We start from the raw sequence: 21640 nt of genomic DNA, 5'->3' as shown, positions 1-21640 counted from the left end.
CCAAATACACCTCCGCTGTCTTCAACCAGGATCTCAGCGATCACTGCCTCATTGCCTGTATCCGCTACGGGTCCACAGTCAAACGACCACCCCTCATCACTGTCAAACGCTCCCTAAAACACTTCTGCGAGCAGGCCTTTCTATTCGACCTGGCCCGGTTATCCTGGAAGGATATTGACCTCACCCGTCAGTAGAGGATGCCTGGTTGTTCTTTAAAAGTGCTTTCCTCACCATCTTAAATAAGCATGCCCCATTCAAAAAATTTAGAACCAAGAACAGATATAGCCATTGGTTCCCCAGACTTGACGGCCCTTGACCAGCCCAAAAACATCCTGTGGCGTTCTGCATTAGCATCGAATAGCCCCCACGATATCCACATTTTCAGGGAAGTCAGGAACCAATATACACAGTCATCCAGTAGCACTAATTCCAAAATATTTTGGGACAATGTAAAGTACATGGAGAATAAGAGCACCTCCTCCCAGAGGCTAGGAATCACTGTCACCACCGATAAATCTACGATAATCGATCATTTCAATAAGCATTTTTCTGCTGCAGGCCATGCTTTCCACTTGGCTACCCCTACCCCGGCCAACAGCTCTGCACCCCCTGCAGCAACTTGCCCAAGCCCCCCCTACCCCCGACTTCTCCTTCACCCAAATTTGGACAGCTGATGTTCTGAAAGAGCTGCAAAACTGGATCCCTCAAAACAGCGGGCTAGACAATCTGGACCCTCTCTTTCTAAAATTATCTGCCGAAATTGTTGCAACCCCTATTACCAGCCTGTTCAACCTCTTTTTCGTATAGTCTGGGATCCCCAATGATTGGAAAGATCACCTTCTTCAAAGAGGGAGACACTCTAAACCCAAACTGTTATAGACCTATGTTCATCCTGCCCTGCCTTTCTAAAATCTTCGAAAGCCAAGTTAACAAACAGATCACCGACCATTTTGAATCCCACTGTACCTTCCCCACTATGCAATCTGGTTACCGAGCTGGTCATGGGTGCACCTCAGCCACGCTCAAGGCCCTAAACGATATCATAACTCCCATCGATAAAAGACAGTTCATCGATCTGGCCAAGGCTTTCAACTGTCAATCACCACATTCTTATCAGCAGACTCAATAGCCTTGGTTTCTCAAATGACATCCTAGCCTGGTTCACCAACTACTTCTCAGATAGAGTTCCGTGTGTCAAATCGGAGGGCCTGTTGTCTGGACCCCTGGCAGTCTCTATGGGGGTGCCACAGGGATCAATTCTCAGGCTGACTCTTTTCTTTGTATATATCAATGATTTCGCTCTTGCTGCTGGTGATTCTCTGATCCACCTCTATGCAGATGACATCCTTCTGTATACATCTGGCCCTTCTTTGGACACTGTGTTAACAAACCTCCAAACGAGCTTCAATGCCATACAACTCTTCTTCCTTGGCATCCCAACTGCTCTTAAATGATAGTAAAACTAAATGCATGCTCTTCAACCTATTGCTACCCGCACCCTCCAACCCGACGAGCATCACTACTCTGGACGGTTCTGACTTAGAATATGTGGACAACTACAAATACCTAGGTCTCTGGTTAGACTGCAAACTCTCCTTCCAGACTCACATTACGCATCTCCAATCCAAAATTAAATCTAGAATGGGCTTCCTACTTCGCAACAAAGCCTCCTTCACTCATGCTGCCAAACATACCCTCGTAAAACGGACTATCCTACCGATCCTTGACTTCGGGGATGTCATTTACAAAATAGCCTCCAACACTCTGCTCAGCAAATTTTATGTAGTCTATCACAGTGCCATCCGTTTTGTCATCAAAGCCCCATATTCTACCCACCACTGCGATCTGTATGCTCTCGTTGGCTGGCCCTCGCTACATATTCGTCGCCAAACCCACTAGCTCCAGGTCATCTATAAGTCTTTGTTAGGTAAAGCCCCGTCTTATCTCAGCTCACTGGTCACTATAGCAACACCCACCCATACTCCAGCAGGTATATTTCACTGATCATCCCCAAAGCCAACACTTCCTTTGGCTGCTTTTCCTTCCAGTTCTCTGCTGCCAATGACTGGAACGAATTGCAAAAATCACTGAAGCTGGAGACTTATAGCTCCCTCTCTAACTTTAAACATCAGTTGTCAGAGCAGCTTACTGATCATTGTACCTGCACACAGACAATCTGTAAATATCACACCCAACTTTCTCATCCCCATATTGTTATTTATCTTCTTGCTCTTTAGCACTCCAGTATCTCTACTTGCACATAATCATCTGTACATTTCTCTCCAGTGTTAATGCTAAATTGTAATTATTTCACCTCTATGGCCTATTTATTGCCTTACCTCCCTACTCTTCTACATTTGCACACACTGTACATAGATTTCTATTGTGTTATTGGCTGTACGTTTGTTTATGTGTAACTCTGTGTTGTTGTTTTTGTCGCACTGCTTTGCTTTATCTTGGCCAGGTCGCAGTTGTAAATGAGAACTTGTTCTCAACTGGCCTAGCTAATTCAAAAAATAAAAAATAATGATAATAATTGTAGCTTGGGCTAACCTTGTCCCAATCTCATTCTTGTCAAGGTTGGTGTGGAACTGTTATAACATGTGTTCTCTCTCTTCCCTGTGAAAGTCAATATGCATGTGCCCTACACCAAATTTGAGAGATCTCTAGAGACGACGAGAAAATTGGAAACACGATAAGAATTGCGTAAAATGGCTCTGCAAAACAGAAAGACTCTTGACTAAGTCAAGGGAACCCCTGTGCAATCATTGGCGATAACTGTTGTACTTTTGTCCCAGATCACTCTTATAATTTGACTGATCTCGCTGAATAAAATGCCACTGTTGCTCAGAATAGTTCCCCACAACCAGCCTGCAACTTGGTTGGTGTAACGATCGTCGTAGGTGGAAGAAGGAGAGGACCATGGTGCAGCGTGGTACGTACGTGTTCATGATATTTTAATTACACTGAACACTAGAACAAAAATAACAAAAACGGAACAAACGAAACAGTCCTGTCTTTTACAGAGACAGAAAACAACTACCCACAACTCAAGGCCGAAAACAGGCTGTCTATGTCATGTACTGTCATGTTGTGTCTTGTCTCTGTCCTTTCCCTTCACCCTGTCTCCCTCTGCTGGTCGTTGTTAGGTTACCTTTTCTCCCCCTCTTTCCCCCAGCTGTGCCTTGTCTCCTCCTAACCACCTCGTCACCCCTTTTCCCACCTGTTCCCTTTTTCCCTCTGATTAGTCCCCTATATCTCTCTCTGTTTTTGTTCCTGTCCTTGTCGGATTCTTGTTTGTTGTGTTTCATGCCTGAACCAGACTGTCGTCATGTTTGCTGTAACCTTGTCTTGTCCTGTCGGAATCTGCCGGTCCGTCTGAGCCTACCTATGTTTGGTAATTAAAGAAGCTCTGTTTAAGTTAATTCGCTTTTGGGTCCTCATTCACGCACCGTTAACAGAAGAATCCGACCAAGAATAGACCCAGCGACTTCGGATCCTCTCCACTCAGCCGTCGGGATCCAGGGAGCGATGCTAGGCAGACACGAGCAGGAAGTGTCAGCTGCTCGACATGCCGTTGAGACCCTGGCCACCCAAGTCTCCAACCTCACAGAACAGGTTCACCATCTCCGCCTCGATCCACCGGCCACTTCCAGGGCTTTCGAATCTCCGGAGCCCAGAATCAATAACCCGCCGTGTTACTCTGGGGAGCCCACTGAATGCCGCTCGTTCCTCACCCAGTGTGATATTGTGTTTTCTCTCCAGCCCAACACTTACTCCAGGAGCACTGCTCGTGTCGCCTACGTCATATCTCTCCTTATTGGACGGGCTCGTGAGTGGGGCACGGCAATCTGGGAGGCAAGGGCTGAGTGTACTAACCAGTATCAGGACTTTAAGGAGGAGATGATACGGGTTTTTGATCGATCTGTTTTTGGGGAGGAGGCTTCCAGGGCCCTGTCTTCCCTATGTCAAGGCAATCGATCCATAACAGACTACTCTATTGAGTTTCGCACTCTTGCTGTCTCCAGTGGCTGGAATGAGCCGGCCTTGCTCGCTCGTCTTCTGGAGGGTCTCCGCGCAGAGGTAAAGGATGAGATTCTCTCCCGGGAGGTTCCTTCCAGCGTGGATTCCTTGATTGAACTCGCTATTCGCATTGAGCGACGGGTTGATCTTCGTCACCGAGCTCGTGGAAAGGAGCTCGCGCTCTCCGTCGCCCCCCTCTCCGCATCACTACCATCTTCCTCTGCCGGCTCGGGTGCTGAGCCCATGCAGCTGGGAGGTATCCGCATCTCGACTAAGGAGAGGGAACGGAGAATCACCAACCGCCTCTGTCTCTATTGCGGTTCCGCTGGTCATTTTGTCACTTCATGTCCAGTAAAAGGCCAGAGCTCGTCAGTAAGCGGAGGGCTACTGGTGAGCGCTACTACTCCTGTCTCTCCTTCAAGATCCTGCACTACCTTGTCGGTCCATCTACGCTGGACCGGTTCGTCAGCTTCCTGCAGTGCCTTAATAGACTCTGGGGCGGAGGGCTGTTTTATGGACGAGACCTGGGCTCGGGAACATGACATTCCTCTCAGACAGTTAAAGGAGCCCACGGCCTTGTTCGCCCTGGATGGTAGTCCTCTCCCCAGGATTCAGCGTGAGACGCTACCTTTAACCCTCACTGTTTCTGGTAATCATAGTGAAACCATTTCTTTTTTAATTTTTCGTTCACCTTTTACACCTGTTGTTTTGGGCCATCCCTAGCTAGTTTGTCATAATCCTTCCATTAATTGGTCTAGTAATTCTATCCTCTCCTGGAACGTCTCTTGTCATGTGAAATGTTTAATGTCTGCTATCCCTCCTGTTTCCTCTGTCTCTTCTTCACAGGAGGAGCCTGGTGATTTGACAGGGGTGCCGGAGGAATATCACGATCTGCGCACGGTGTTCAGTCGGTCCAGGGCCACCTCTCTTCCTCCACACCGGTCGTATGATTGTAGTATTGATCTCCTTCCGGGAACCACCCCCCCCCCGGGGTAGACTATACTCTCTGTCGGCTCCCGAACGTAAGGCTCTCGAAGATTATTTGTCTGTAGCTCTTGACGCCGGTACCATAGTCCCCTCCTCCTCTCCCGCCGGAGCGGGGTTTTTTTTTTGTCAAGAAGAAGGACGGGTCTCTGCGCCCCTGCATAGATTATCGAGGGCTGAATGACATAACAGTGAAGAATCGTTATCCGCTTCCTCTTATGTCTTCAGCCTTCGAGATCCTGCAGGGAGCCAGGTTTTTCACTAAGTTGGACCTTCGTAACGCTTACCATCTCGTGCGCATCAGGGAGGGGGACGAGTGGAAGACGGCGTTTAACACTCCGTTAGGGCACTTTGAATACCGGGTTCTTCCTTTCGGCCTCGCTAACGCTCCAGCTGTCTTTCAGGCATTAGTCAATGATGTCCTGAGAGACATGCTGAACATCTTTGTTTTCGTTTACCTTGACGATATCCTGATTTTTTCACCGTCACTCCAGATTCATGTTCAGCACGTTCGACGTGTCCTCCAGCGCCTTTTAGAGAATTGTCTTTTTGTGAAGGCTGAGAAGTGCACTTTTCATGCCTCCTCCGTCACATTTCTCGGTTCTGTTATTTCCGCTGAAGGCATTAAGATGGATCCCGCTAAGGTCCAAGCTGTCATTGATTGGCCCGTCCCTAAGTCACGCGTCGAGCTGCAGCGCTTTCTCGGCTTCGCGAACTTCTATCGTCGTTTCATCCGTAATTTCGGTCAGGTGGCAGCTCCTCTCACAGCCCTTACTTCTGTCAAGACGTGCTTTAAGTGGTCCGTTTCCGCCCAGGGAGCTTTTGATCTCCTCAAGAATCGTTTTACATCCGCTCCTATCCTTGTTACACCTGACGTCTCTAGACAGTTCGTTGTCGAGGTTGACGCGTCAGAGGTGGGCGTGGGAGCCATTCTTTCTCAGCGCTCCCTCTCTGACGACAAGGTCCACCCATGCGCGTATTTTTCTCATCGCCTGTCGCCGTCGGAACGTAACTATGATGTGGGTAACCGCGAACTGCTCGCCATCCGGTTAGCCCTAGGCGAATGGCGACAGTGGTTGGAGGGGGCGACCGTTCCTTTTGTCGTTTGGACTGACCATAGGAACCTTGAGTACATCCGTTCTGCCAAACGACTTAATGCGCGTCAGGCGCGTTGGGCGCTGTTTTTCGCTCGTTTCGAGTTCGTGATTTCTTATCGTCCGGGCTCTAAGAACACCAAGCCTGATGCTTTGTCTCGTCTCTTCAGTTCTTCAGTAGCCTCCACTGACCCCGAGGGGATTCTCCCTGAGGGGCGTGTTGTCGGGTTGACTGTCTGGGGAATTGAGAGGCAGGTAAAACAAGCGCTCACTCACACTCCGTCGCCGCGCGCTTGTCCTAGGAACCTTCTTTTCGTTCCCGTTCCTACTCGTCTGGCCGTTCTTCAGTGGGCTCACTCTGCCAAGTTAGCCGGCCACCCTGGCGTTCGGGGTACGCTTGCTTCCATTCGCCAGCGTTTTTGGTGGCCCACCCGGGAGCATGACACGCGTCGTTTCGTGGCTGCTTGTTCGGTCTGCGCGCAGACTAAGTCCGGTAACTCTCCTCCTGCCGGCCGTCTCAGGCCGCTTCCTATTCCCTCTCGACCGTGGTCTCACATCGCCTTAGATTTTGTCACCGGACTGCCTTCGTCAGCGGGGAAGACTGTTATTCTTACGGTTGTCGATAGGTTCTCTAAGGCGGCTCATTTCATTCCCCTTGCTAAGCTTCCTTCTGCTAAAGAGACGGCACAAATCATCATCGAGAATGTTTTCAGAATTCATGGCCTTCCGTCAGACGTCGTTTCGGACAGAGGTCCGCAATTCACGTCTCAATTTTGGAGGGAGTTTTGCCGTTTGATTGGGGCTTCCGTCAGTCTCTCTTCCGGCTTTCACCCCCAGTCTAACGGTCAAGCAGAACGGGCCAATCAGACTATTGGTCGCATCTTACGCAGTCTTTCTTTTCGCAACCCTGCGTCTTGGTCAGAACAGCTCCCCTGGGCAGAATACGCCCACAACTCGCTTCCTTCGTCTGCGACCGGGCTATCTCCTTTTCAGAGTAGCCTCGGGTACCAGCCTCCGCTGTTCTCATCTCAGTTCGCCGAGTCCAGCGTCCCCTCCGCTCAGGCTTTTGTCCAACGTTGCGAGCGCACCTGGAAGAGGGTCAGGTCTGCACTTTGCCGTTATAGGACGCAGACTGTGAGGGCTGCTAATAAGCGTAGAACTAAGAGTCCTAGATATTGTCGCGGTCAGAGAGTTTGGCTCTCCACTCAGAACCTTCCCCTTAAGACGGCTTCTCGCAAGTTGACCCCGCGGTTCATTGGTCCGTTCCGTATTTCTCGGGTCATTAATCCTGTCGCAGTTCGACTTCTTCTTCCGCGATACCTTCGTCGCGTCCACCCGGTCTTCCATGTCTCCTGCATCAAGCCCGTCCTTCGCGCCCCCGCTCGTCTTCCCCCCCCCCCCATCCTTGTCGAGGGCGCACCCATCTACAGGGTCCGTAGAATTTTGGACATGCGTCCTCGGGGCCGTGGTCACCAGTACCTCGTAGATTGGGAGGGGTACGGTCCTGAGGAGAGGAGTTGGGTTCCCTCTCGGGACGTGCTGGACCGTGCGCTGATCGAGGATTTCCTCCGTTGCCGCCAGGTTTCCTCCTCGAGTGCGCCAGGAGGCGCTCGGTGAGTGGGGGGGTACTGTCATGTACTGTCATGTTGTGTCTTGTCTCTGTCCTTTCCCTTCACCCTGTCTCCCTCTGCTGGTCGTTGTTAGGTTACCTTTTCTCCCCCTCTTTCCCCCAGCTGTGCCTTGTCTCCTCCTAACCACCTCGTCACCCCTTTTCCCACCTGTTCCCTTTTTCCCTCTGATTAGTCCCCTATATCTCTCTCTGTTTTTGTTCCTGTCCTTGTCGGATTCTTGTTTGTTGTGTTTCATGCCTGAACCAGACTGTCGTCATGTTTGCTGTAACCTTGTCTTGTCCTGTCGGAATCTGCCGGTCCGTCTGAGCCTACCTATGTTTGGTAATTAAAGAAGCTCTGTTTAAGTTAATTCGCTTTTGGGTCCTCATTCACGCACCGTTAACAGTCTAAGTATGGTTCTCAATCAGAGACAACGATTGACAGCTGCCTCTGATTGGGAACCATACCAGGCCAAACACATAGAAATACAAACATAGAACAAAACATAGAATGCCCACCCCAACTCACGCCCTGACCAACCTAAAATAGAGACATAAAAAAAGGAACTAAGGTCAGGACGTGACAGTTGGAATCCCTGTTTGAAAGTTGTGGATCCCAAATTGCCAAATGGACTCCAGCAAGTTTTTTTCTTAGTTTCTCTAAATTGTGTTATTTAACATGCTGTGTATGTGTGTGTATTTTTGATAAATTCACTCCCGTCAGTAGAAGTATAACCTTTATTATGATGATATTACCATACTAATTGGATTGTACAACCCAGAATGAAGGGCTTTAAATTATGAAGTGTCTGGTTTTATGTGTTGATTTCCCTTACTTCAATAGAAATATGATATAGAAGTTGAACAATGCTTACCTTAAAATGTAATGATTTATCATCACACAAGTGATAAAAGGGTGGAATGTGAAGGAAATTTTACTTTGTGCATCTTGTATTTGGTGTTATAAATAATCCTTGGTTCCTGCCTGTGCCTGGTAAAGATATGAGGGGGGGGGGGGACATGACCCCCTCCTTTAGACTATTTGGCAGAACGCCCAGAATAAGTTATTTAACTTATGATAGGAGACGGTGCCAGACACATGCCAGGAAACCAACCCTATGAACTATGCCTGTGTAACGTTTCTGTAACCAGTACATAAGGGAACTAAACGGATTGCCATGTGAGAGCTCCTGATCGACATGTGTACATATGGTGCATCAAGTTTTTTGGGACCTCTCCAGCATGCTGATAATAAACACTTATTATTTTAATATTGACTTCGAGTGTCCCTGTGTAAGAATTTCCACAAGTTTCTTTGACATTTATTAAACCCCCAGAAATATGAAATTTACTATAAGAATTCAGACCTCAGTACGTTGTTGAAGCACCTCTGTCAGCGATTACAGCCTCAGGTATTCTTGGCACACCTGTATTTGAGGAGTTTCTCCCAATCTTCTCTGCAGATTCTCTCAAGCTCTGTCAGATTGGATGGGGAGCGTCGCTGCACAGCTATTTTCAGGTCTCTCCAGAGATGCTCAACCAGGTTCAAGTCTGGGCTCCGGCTGGGCCACTCAAGGGCATTCAGAGACTTGTCCTGAAGCCACTCCTGCATTGTCTTGGCTGTGTGCTTAGGGTCGTTGTCCTGTTTGAAGGTAAACCTTCGCCCAGTCCAAGGTGCTGAGTGCTCTGGACCAGGTTTTCATCAAGGATCTCTCTGTACTCCGTTCATCTTTCCCTTGATCCTGACTAGTCTCCCAGTCCCTGCTAGTGAAAACCATCCCCACAGCATGATTCTGCCACCACGATGCTGCTGCCACCACCATGCTTCACCGTAGGAATGGTGCCAGGATTCCTACAGACGTGAGGCTTGGCATTCAGGCAAAATAGTTACATTTTGCCTTCATCTGACCAGAGAATGTTGTTTCTCATGGTCTGAGAGTCCTTTAGGTGCCTTTTAGGCAAACTCCAAGTGGGAGTCTGGCCACTCTACCATAAAGGCCTGATTTGTGGGGTGTTGCAGAGGCGATTGTCCTTCAGGAAGGTTCTCCCATCTCCACAGAGGAACTCTGGAGCTCTGTCAGAGTGACCATCGGTTCCTTAGTCACCTCCCTGACCATGGCCCTTCTCCCCCGATTGCTCAGTTTGTCCGGGTGGCCAGCTCTAGGAAGTGTCTTGGTGGTTCCACACTTCTTCCATTTAGGAATGATGGAGGTACCCTTCCCCAGATCTGTGCCTCGACACCATCGTGTCTCGGAGCTCTACGGACAATTCCTTCGACCTCATGGCTTGGTTTTTGCTCTGACATGCATTGTCAACTGTGGGACCTTATATATACGTGTGTGCCTTTTCAAATCATGTCCAATCAATTGAATTTACCACAGGTAGACTCCAATCAAGTTGTTGAAACTTTTCAAGGATGATCAATGGAAACAGGATGCACCTGAGCTCAATTTTGAGTCGCAAAGGTTCTGAAAACTTCTGTAAATAAGGTATTTCTGTTTTTTTTTATTTTTCTTTATTGTAAAAATGTATAAAAACCTGTTTTCGCTTTTTCATTATGGGGTATTGTGTGTAGATTGATGAGGGGAAAAGCGTATTTAATCCATTTTAGAATAAGGCTGTGTCATGACTGTCCTGTGAGGACCACATGAGTTGGATCAGCTTTGCATTGGATGACTTCGGCCAGACCCCCTCTCGCCCAAAGAGGGGTGGAGAAGGGAGCTGGTGGGGGGTTGACAGCTCACACCCTGTGTGATAAGAACATTCAGCTCTCTCCCTCTCCAATGTTCACCACAGGAATTGTGCCTTTGTTACACAGACATTTTCCTGCTGACACTCTAACAAGTTCTAAAGCGAGTTCTGGAACAATTTTTCTAACATAGAATGTGGGTAATGGGCAGATGTGACCTAAAAGAACACTGTTGTCCGTTTGGTTGTTATTTTGTGATGTCATTAAAAATGTTATAAAGGAAATACAGTAACATGAAAAGTATACACAATAAATACGTTAAGTGTCCATCTGATGCGTTGTACATGAAATATGAAAAATTATGAAAGAGTTTTTGGTAAGAGGGGGATGTGATTTTAGAAACTATAAGAGGAAATTGTTTCTATAGTAAGTAGTCACCGCCCCCTGAGTGAGGTCAGAGAGCATGTCAGCCTTGTGGAACCGCTCTTTTGAACAAACTGTATGAATGATGGGTTAAGAATGAACATATCAGACCAGAAAGGTGTCGAGCTGCAGCTCAAGTTAAAGTTTAAACATTGAATCTAAACACGAGGTAGAGACAATAGTCACTCACGGACAAATCACTGGTACGGCTGATTAGCTGTTTTAACTTCTTGACGCTACCCATCCCTTTAGCGGGATAATTGTCATCAACAACCGCTGAATTGCATAGCGCCACATTCAAATAATATTACTAAAAAGATTTATATTCATGAAATCACAAGTGCAATATAGCAAAACACAGTTTAGCCTTTTATTAATCCACCTATCGTGTCAGATTTTGAAAATATGCTTTACAGCGAAAGCAATCCAAGCGTTTGTGTAAGTTTATCAATCGCTCGACAAAACATTATGAACACCTAGCATCAAGTAGCTTGGTCACAAAAATCAGAAAAGCAATAAAATGAATCGTTTACCTTTGATGATCTTCTAATGTTTTCACTCACGAGACTCCCAGTTACACAATAAATGTTCCTTTTGTTCCATAAAGATTATTTTTATATCCAAAATACCTCCGTTTGTTTGGCGCATTATGTTCAGAAATCCACAGGAAAGAGCGGTCACAACAACGCAGACAAAGTCCAAATAGTATCCGTAATGTCCACAGAAACATGTCAAACGTTTTTATAATCAATCCTCAGGTTGTTTTTAAAATATATAATCGATAATATATCAACCACAACTGTCTTTTTCAGTAGGAGAGGGAAAAGCAATGGCTGCCCAAACACTCGCTCATTTTTTCAAAATAAAAGCCTAAAACTATGTCTAACGACTGCTGACACCTTGAGGAAGCGTTAGGAAAAGGAATCTGGTTGATATCCCTTTAAATGGAGCAAAGGCAGGCTATGGAACATGGAGTTTTCAAAATAGAAGCCACTTCCTGGTTTGATTTTCCTCAGGGTTTCGCCTGCAATATCAGTTCTGTTATACTCACAGACAATATTTGGACAGTTTTGGAAACTTTTGAGTGTTTTCTATCCTAATCTGTCAATTATATGCATATTCTAGCATCTGGTCCTGAGAAATAGGCCGTTTACTTTGGGAACGTTATTTTTCTAAACATAAAAATAGTGCCCCCTAGCTTCAAGAGGCTAAGTAAAGTATCTAGAAAAGTAAACTTAAGTGGGACCATTTTGCTACTTTTCTCAAATCACCCTAGTACCTTACTCTCATCACCCCACTGAGAACCATTGACAAATAAACATCTTCAAGAGCGAATGGAAGGACAATACACTCTGTAGTTCTGTTCAGGACTACAAGATTGTCACACCCTGTCTGTTTCACCTGTCTTTGTGCTTGTCTCCACCCCCTCCAGGTGTCGCCCATCTTCCCCATTATCCTCAGTGTATTTATACCTGTGTTCTCTGTTTGTCTGTTGCCAGTTCATTTTGTTTGTCTACCAGCGTTTTTTCCCCTTGTTCCTGTCTGTTTCTCGTTCCTTTTTTCTAGTTTTCCCAGTTTTGACCATTCTTCACACTAAGAGTTGCCTGTATTGCGGGACTACTGGTCATTTTCCTCCCACCTGTCCACTAAAAGACCTGGCTCACCGGTAGAAGCGAGTACTCTGGTCGGCCATGCAGAGAACTTTTCCTCTCTATGGGGGAGCCAATCAAAATCTCTCCAGATACTCAATGACTGGGGCCGATGAGCGCTTTATGGTCGCTACCCTGGCGTCCGAGCTGGGCGTCCCCACTCAGTCCCTCTCCATTCCCACGGATGTTAGAGCGCTGGACGGGCGCTCTATAGGCCGGGTCACCACAATCAAGGAACCACATCGAGACGATCCAATTCCTGCTCATTATTAGTCTCCTCAGGTTCCCATGGCATTGGGATTATCTTGGCTCCAGAGACATTCTCCCCTTATTGACTGGTCTGCTGGTGCCATGATGGGCTGGAGCCCGTTCTGCCACGCTCATTGCTTGAAGTCAGCGCAGCCTGCCCCGGGACGTCTTACTATGGGCTCGGAAGTTGCCCCGGACCTCTCCGCCATTCCCACTGAGTACCAGGACCTCCGGGAGGTGTTGAGCAAGGCCCAGGCCACTTCGCTTCTGCTGCACCGACTCTATGACTGCAAGATTGACTTTCTCCCAAGCACCACTCTGCCCTGAGGACGACTGTACTCTCTGTCAGGTCCGGAGACCAAGGCTATGGAGACCTACATTGAGGACTATCTAGCTAGGTAACAGGATGTTTGTTCCTGATGCCGTCCGCTCCTAGGTCCTGGAGTGGGCCCTGGCCTCTGTGTGACAATGCTTTTGGTGGCCTACCATGGTTCCTGACATCTCCACATGCACGATCTGTGCGCAGAACACGACTTCTCGGCAAAGTCCGGCTGGTCTCCTTCTACCTCTGCCTGTCCCTCACCATCCCTGGTCTCACATATCCCTGGACTTTGTCAAGGGTCTCCCCCATCTGATAGCAACACCACCATCCTGACGGTAGTGGACTGGTTTTCCAAAGCCACCCAATTCATTCCTCTCCCCAAGCTACCCTCTGCCAAAGAGACGACCCAGCTCATGGTGAAGCACGTCTTCCAGATCCATGGACTCCCAGTGGACATGGTCTCTGACCGGGGTCCTCAGTTCTCGTCCCGGATCTGGAGGGCGTTCTGCACACTCATTGAGTCGTTAGCCAGCCTGTCCTCCGGGTTCCACCTCCAGTCCAACAGCCAGTCGGAGTGAGACAACCAAGACCTGGCGATGACTCTTCACAGCCTGGTCTCCACCAAACCCACCACGTGGAGCCAGCAACTAGTTTGGGTCAAATATGCCCGCAACACACTTCCAGACCCTGTTCTTCCCTGAGCAAGAGGAAGAGGTCGCCACACCTTCATCCCAGATGTTTGTCTGCAACTGTCGTTGTACCTGAAAGAGAGCCCGGTCTGACCGTCTCAAGACCACCTCCAGGCATCGATGACAAGCGGACCGCCATTGGACCCTGGCTCCCCGGTATCATCTTGGGCAGAAGGTATGGCCCTGAGGAGAAGTGCTGGGTCCCCGCCAGGGACATCCTGGACCCAGGCCTCATCGTTGATTTCCAATGCCGGCACCCTGGTCAACCAGGTATGTGCCCAGGTAGGACGTCACTATCCCCAGTGTATTTACACCTATGTTCTCTGTTTGTCTGTTGCCAGTTCCTTTTGTTTGTCAAGCCTACCAGCGTTTTTCCCCTTGCTCCTGTCTGTTTCTTTTTTCCCGGTTTTGACTATTCTGCCTGCCTTGACCCTGAGCCTGCCTGCTATTCTGTACCTTGTCACATCACACTGGATTATTGACCTCTGCCTGCCCTGACCCTGAGACTGCCTGCCATTCTGTACCTTTTGGACTCTGATCTGGATTACTGACCTCTGCCTGCCCTTGACCTGTCGTTTTACCTGCCCCCTGTTCTAGTAATACACTTTTTTCTACTTCAACATGGTCTACATCTGGGTCTTCCCTATAACATGATAATGACAAGTCCGAATGACAAGTCCGACAAGATACCGGATACCGGACCCCTTTTGGACAATGAGAGCCTTACAACCGTACAAAGGCCCAACACCCTTTCCAAGAAGGACTGGTTCTGACAGAAATATACGAAGAACCAAGACATTTACTTGTAAATACATTCATGATTTCTTACTCCAAACGGGCAGCGGTTCATGTGCAAAGTATATGATTACTATGAGAATAGTTTCTAAATGTACCAAAGTATTATGTCTCTGTCCCTATCTCTCCCCCCTCCATCTCTTTTGTAACAAACCTCCATATTGTGTCAGTCCGCTTTGGACCTGTTTTTAATGTATTAAGTGTGTATGTTTATCCTGTGATGCCATTTAGTTAGCTAGTAAATAAATGATTCAACTCATTTGTGTAGTACTGAATCATAAGTATGGCTCTGGTTTTTGCAGATGCAGGAGGTTACGACTGTTCAGAATGACGACATGATATGAGGTTATGATTAATAAGTTGACTGTTTATGGATGTGATAGGTAAAGACCTTTAGAGTTTAATTTGGGAGATGGTAAAGAACCGATCTTGTGGTGCCCCAAATCCTAATGAGTTAATTGTTACAAGATTAATTTAATCGGGTAATAATTAAACATAGTTAGTTGATTAGATAAATAACAGTCTTCAGATTAATGAAAGTAAAGTCATGACACCTGTAACATAACAAAATATGGAAAAGGTCAAGGGATCTGAATACTTTCCGAATGCACTGTATACCTATAATGTCATCTATACTACACTCACTTGTTTTCTATTGATAAGTAGCACTAACAACGGAGACCCCATTTTGCTGCTTGTAAATGTTCTTTGTTCTCTTGTTCCTTGGAAAAAAATGTTGAATTACTTTCCCTGTTCTCTGTTCTATTCCCAACTACAATTGTATTGTCGTTTCCATTATTGATTTCCTTGTTGTTTGACAGGCATGCCTTTAATTTCCTCACCTTTGGCAACCAAGTCCTGGATGGAATTTCAAGTACTGTGTGTGTGCGTGTGTGTGTGCGTGTGTGTGTGCGTGTGTGTGTGCGCGCGTGTGTGTGTGTGTGTGTGTGTGTGTGTGTGTGTGTGTGTGTGTGTGTGTGTGTGTGTGTGTGTGTGTGTGTGTGTGTGTGTGTGCATAAAAAAATATATATAACGAGTGTGACAGTGCCCTACAACATGTTGAGTGCTTTCTGAGTGTTTGGCAAGGTTTTGCTATTTCATACAGAAATGTACCAGAACATTTTTCTACGTGTCATTACAAATTGCCATTATTGTGTATTGTGGATGTCATTCAATTTGTCTTGTGTAACTGAGAATTAAGTGACTCAAATGTTAAAATGACAGTAATTGGATTATTAGTGATTTGACTCAACGAAAGGATTTAACAGACCAGCAGCACTCAATCAGTAAGTTACACGATGAGACATCTCAAATGCCATAATACACCAATCAGACCACAAACTGATGTTACTGACACATGTTGACTAGCCAGGCACATGCAGGCACCTTGAGGATCAATAAGGCCAAGCAAGTCTCCTGAGTCAATAGTAATGAATAACGGTAAAAATCCATATATTGTCCTCCAGCACAAAATTGACTGATGTTACAGTGCAGTACACTGCAACCAATGATGTACAGTTGAAGTCGTAAGTTTACATAGACTTTAACTAACTACATTTAAACTTAGTTTTTCACAATTCCTGACATTTAATCCTAGTAAAAATTCCATGTCTTAGGTCAGTTAGAATCATCACTTTATTTTAAGAATGTGTCAGAATAATAGTAGAGAGAATGATTTATTTCAGCTTCTATTTCTTGTCAGCATAATAGTAGAGAGAATTATTTATTTCAGCCTTTATTTCTTTAATCACATTCCCAGTGGGTCAGAAGTTTACATACACTCAATTAGTATTTGGTAGCATTGCCTTTAAATTGTTTAACTTGGGTCAAACGTTTCAGGTAGCCTTCCACAAGCTTCCCACAATAAGTTGGATGAATTTTGGCCCATTCCTCCTGACAGAGCTGGTGTAACTGAGGCTGGTTTATAGCCCTCCTTGCTCGCACACACTTTTTCAGTTCTGCCCAGAAATGTTCTTTAGGACTAAGGTCAGGGCTTTGTGATGGCCACTCCAATACCTTGACTTTATTGTCCTTAAGCAATTTTGCCACAACTTTGGAAGTATGCTTGGGGTCATTGTCCATTTGGAAGACCCATTTGCGACCAAGCTTTAACTTCCTGACTGATGTCTTGAGATGTTGCTTCAATATATCCATATAACTTTTCATCCACAATTTTCCTGCCTCATGATGCCATCTATTTTGTGAAGTGCACCAGTCCCTCCAACAGCAAAGCACCCCCACAACATGATGCTGCCACCCCCATGCTTCACGGTTGGGATGGTGTTCTTTGGCTTGCAAGCGTCCCCCTTTTTCCTCCAAACATAACGATGGTCATTATGTCCAAACAGTTCTATTTTTGTTTCATCAGACCAGAGGACATTTCTCCAAAAAGTGTGATCTTTGTCCCCACGTGCAGTTGCAAACGGTAGTCTGGCTTTTTTATTGTGGTTGTGGAGCAGTGGCTTCTTCCTTGCTGAGTGGCCTTTCAGGTTATGTTGATATAGAACTCCTTTTACTGTGAATATAGATACTTTTGTACCTGTTTCCTCCAGCATCTTCACAAGGTCCTTTGCTGTTGTTCTGGGACTGATTTGTACTTTCGCACCAAAGTACGTTCATCTCTAGGAGACAGAATGCGTCTCCTTCCTGAGCGGTATGACGGCTGCGTGGTCCCATGGTGTTGGGTACTATTGTTTGTAAAGATGAGCGTGGTACCTTCAAGGGTTTGGAAATTGCTCCCAAGAATGAACCAGACTTATGGAGGTCTACAATTTTTTTCTGAGGTCTGGGCTGATTCCTTTTGATTTCCCCATGACGTCAAGCAAAGAGGCACTGAGTTTAAAGGTAGGCCTTGAAGTACATCCACAGCTACACCTCCAATTGACTCAAATTATGTCAATTAACCTATCAGAAGCTTCTAAAGCCATGACATCATTTTCTGGAATTTTCCAAGCTGTTTAAAGGCACAGTCAACTTAGTGTATGTAAACTTCTGACCCACTGGAATTGTGAATGGAATTGTCTGTAAACAATTGTTGGAAAAATGACTTGTGTCATGCACAAAGTAGATGTCTTCATCGACTTGCCAAAACTATAGTTTGTGAACAAGAAATTTGTGGAGTGGTTGAAAAACAAGTTTTAATGACTCCAACCTAAGTGTATGTAAACTTCCGACTTCAACTGTATATTAAACCTGGATTGCTGATGCTATGTATTGGCCATTCGGAGGCTTTGAAGCCACCGGCCGGCCATATTGGCATTCCCTAGTAGGAGTGCTCCATAGGAATGAATGGAATTCTACAATATTTAAATGAATTGTTTCAATGACAAAATTTCCAGTTGTAGTGGGGACAGTACCATTAGTAATCTCAAAATATACTTTTAGGAAAAGGGTGTATATCTTTTTTTTTGTTGGTTTAGCTCACATAATATATTTTAAAGCATGTATTAAGGTGTCTGTATTAGAATATACATGGCAAAAAATGAATATAGACATTAATAAATGCATTTCTATTGCTTCTAAAATATGTTTTACAATGGTGGGAGAGTGCCAAGATGGGAGCCTGGGGCTTCAAGAGAGAGCACCCTTACAGGCATCTAGTATATATGTAAATCATTGGTTGCAACCCTTGAGCCTTACAGGTACAGGTATAGGTCTTTGCTGTATCTGTCACACCCTGACCATAGTTTGCTTTGTATGTTCTATGTTTTGTTTGGTCAGGGTGTGATCTGAGTGGGCATTCTATGTTGGATGTCTTGTTTGTCTGTTTCTGTGTTTGGGCCTGATATGGTTCTCAATCAGAGGCAGGTGTTAGTCATTGTCTCTGATTGGGAGCCATATTTAGGTAGCCTGTTTTGTGTTGGGTTTTGTGGGTGATTGTTCCTCTCTTTGTGTTTGTTATACCAGATAGGGCTGTTTACGTTTTTTCACGGTTCTTGTATATTGTTCTATTTTCATCTTTGTTAAAGATGTATCAAAATAACCATGCTGCGTTTTGGTCCGCCTCTCCTTCAACAGAAGAAAGCCGTGACAGTATCCCTATGAGGACCTTAGGTCATATAATTTTCTCTAAAAATTATTTTTGCGATGTACAATCAAAGAGCTTGATGTTGATGACTCTGATTTTGCAGTAGACATGGTTATCAGCTATGCTTTATGTGGATTATGAAATGTTCACTGAACGTCCAGACTCTTACATAATCGACATTTGTTTTACATCTCCTGTCACAGATTTGTACTTTCTATCAAAGGAAAGGGAGAGAACTGCGCCTGTGGTTCAAACACTTGTCAAATTGTCCTATTTCAAATTGCTGGTGGAATTACACTGAAACATTCTTTGATTTGCTTGTCTAAATATAAACTACAACTGTCTTCTTGCTGAGGAGCTGAGCATTCCTAATAATAACTACCTTAGAATAAATCATTGATTTTAGGATTGGTCAACGGATTATGGTAAAACATTCCGACACCAAACCAAAGGCTCCCCTGGTGTCTTTCGAAGGTCAAACTTGCTCTCTCTTGTCAGTTTGATTGGCAACCGATGCAGATAAACCATCAGGCATGCACCAGGCTGGTCCATTAATATGGATAGGCCTGGGGCACATTAGCAACACCCCTGGCTGGAAAGGACATCCAGCAGTAGCCCTACACACACGTTGGGTATATGTTGTGTAATTTGTTAGATTTGACTTGTTAGATATTACTGCACTCTCGGAGCTAGAAGCACAAGTATTTCGCTACACCAAATTAAATATCTGCCAATTACGTGTATGTAACCAATGCGATTTGATTTGATCTCAACATTACTGATTAGTGTTTGAGATTGAGAGTGACCAAAAACGCATTCTGAACAGACATATTTACCTCGACAGCTCCGTTCTGGTCTCCTAAACGTGTCAGTGTGGCAGGCTAACAAGCCATCACAATCTCACTGAGAGCTTTTAGCCTGATTTATTTCTATATTTAGTTTGCTCATCAGCTCTTAAAAATCGACATCTATCAGCCAACACACTTTGGGATGATACCTTCCTCTTAGCTTCTTCTAAATACTTGTCTTTCAATTTCTCAATGTTAAATTGTTTTGCCTTTTGAGCCTATCTTGAGCCACACATTTAGATACTCCCATCATTAGAGTTAGACTGGCATCCTTGAATATGCACAGTACCTGCCTGCTATACAGTCGGATCCAAACTGGCAATGCACAAACAATACTTAAAAAATATAAACAATATAATTAGAGAGACAAACTCAAAATACCAACATGTGAAAAATAATGTACTTTATTAATGTTTCAATGGAACCCACCAAGCGCAAACAAAAGAATGTGAAGGATCTTGAAACGATCTGCATAGAGGAATAGTCCAAAATCCCTCCAAATGTGTTCCTTAACTTTGTCAAACATTACAGGAAAAGACTCCATGCTGTCATCCTTGCCAGAGGTGGTGGCACTAAGTACTAAATGAGGAGTGCCAATAATTATGAAACCTTGATTTTGGTGAAATGTATTTTGTATTAAATAATTGTATGATTTTGGTGGGTTCCATTGAAACATTAATAAAGTACAGTATTTCTCACATGTTGGTATTTTGAGTTTATCTCCATAATTATATTGTTTATATTTTTTTAAGTATTGTTTGTGCATTTCCAGTCAGGGGTGCCAGTAATTTTGGAGCCCACTGTATAATATGATATATCAGGGGAGATAATATGACATCAGAAGCATCAGAAGCTCCCTCATTGCTTCCACCCCTGGTTGAGCGCTGGCTCTGATACCTTTGTGGCCATTCCAGATCGACTCATCCTGATCAAAGGGTGATATAACAGGTCATTTCATTGAGAGGAAGATCTATTCTTCCTCTACGAGAGCACACATTTCACTAGACGTCTCAGGGCGGCCATGAATCAGTGAGGAGGCTTCGGCAAAGACAAGAGCTAGACGTCCAGGTGTATTAGATTTGACTCCGGCAGACAAAACAAAGAACTTTACCTCTGATTTGTAGCCTAATGTTGCTATTAGACATATTTGTGTGACTGCCAACATGGGTTGTAATTCAACCGTTTTCTATCGTCTTGGATGGTCTCCTGTTTTCTTCTTTGCTCTGTTTGTAATTCATTACACCACATATCTGAAGTTATTCTGAAAGGTAGCACAGGCCAAGGAGGTAAACTGTGCAGTGCAAGGCTTAAGAGGTAAACTGGAATAGATTTATATTTTATCCCTTGATGTAGGGCCTCATATATTTTCCATGAAAATGGTATCTGACTATCCACCTCAAGTTAAAACTGAAAAGGCAAGAAAAATAAGGGAAATAGAAGGAGAGAACTGATAGAAGAGGAGACAGGTGTCATGGTTGGTTGACAGAAAGCTGTTGATTTTACAGAGCAGATTGATGAACAGCTCTCTTATTAGCAATCCGTGTAAAAGCCCTCAACGAGATTAAAGATGCAATCTGGGATTTTAAGCACTTACAAATTCGTTACATTGTACAAATTGGAATTTGTAACATACAGATGTAGGATCTAAATTTGAGCCAGATGTGAATTATTATGTGTATTATAATTAATTAATTCTAGAGGTTGATCAATTTTTCATAAGGGAAAATTAAGTCTGAAATTACAAACTTCAGACGCATTTTTAAACTGAAAATACACAAGTGTTACATTTCCTGCAGTGGGATCAAATTCAAATCCTATATCTATATTATACGAATTGCCTAAAAATATTATACTTTATTTAATCGTTTTGCAGGACATATCCTACAAAATGGACTACATAGTACACAATTGTTCACAAATTGTTCACAATTAGGCTTCTGAACACTACACTCAAAATGACTTGCTGAAATTATACAAATGCTCTGGACCATCACTTGAATCTACAGAACTATGCCTCCATACCCCTCATCACTCACCATTTACTGCAACTCTCTTCCCTTCACCACACCCCCATCCCCTCCTCATCCCAACTCCAATCTCTACCCCTCGCTCTTGTGCTCTCCATTTAGGTGTGAAATGTCAATGCACAAGATAAAACCGATAATGTATTCAGCTATGTCTCTAATTTACATCCTCACTGCTAATAAGTAATGCCATGGTGCTAAAATGGAGTCCCAAG

The sequence above is a fragment of the Oncorhynchus mykiss genome, chromosome 30 (assembly GCF_013265735.2).
Source record: "Oncorhynchus mykiss isolate Arlee chromosome 30, USDA_OmykA_1.1, whole genome shotgun sequence".
In the NCBI taxonomy this organism is placed as follows: domain Eukaryota; kingdom Metazoa; phylum Chordata; class Actinopteri; order Salmoniformes; family Salmonidae; genus Oncorhynchus; species Oncorhynchus mykiss.
Note: the sequence above shows the minus strand (reverse complement) of the source record.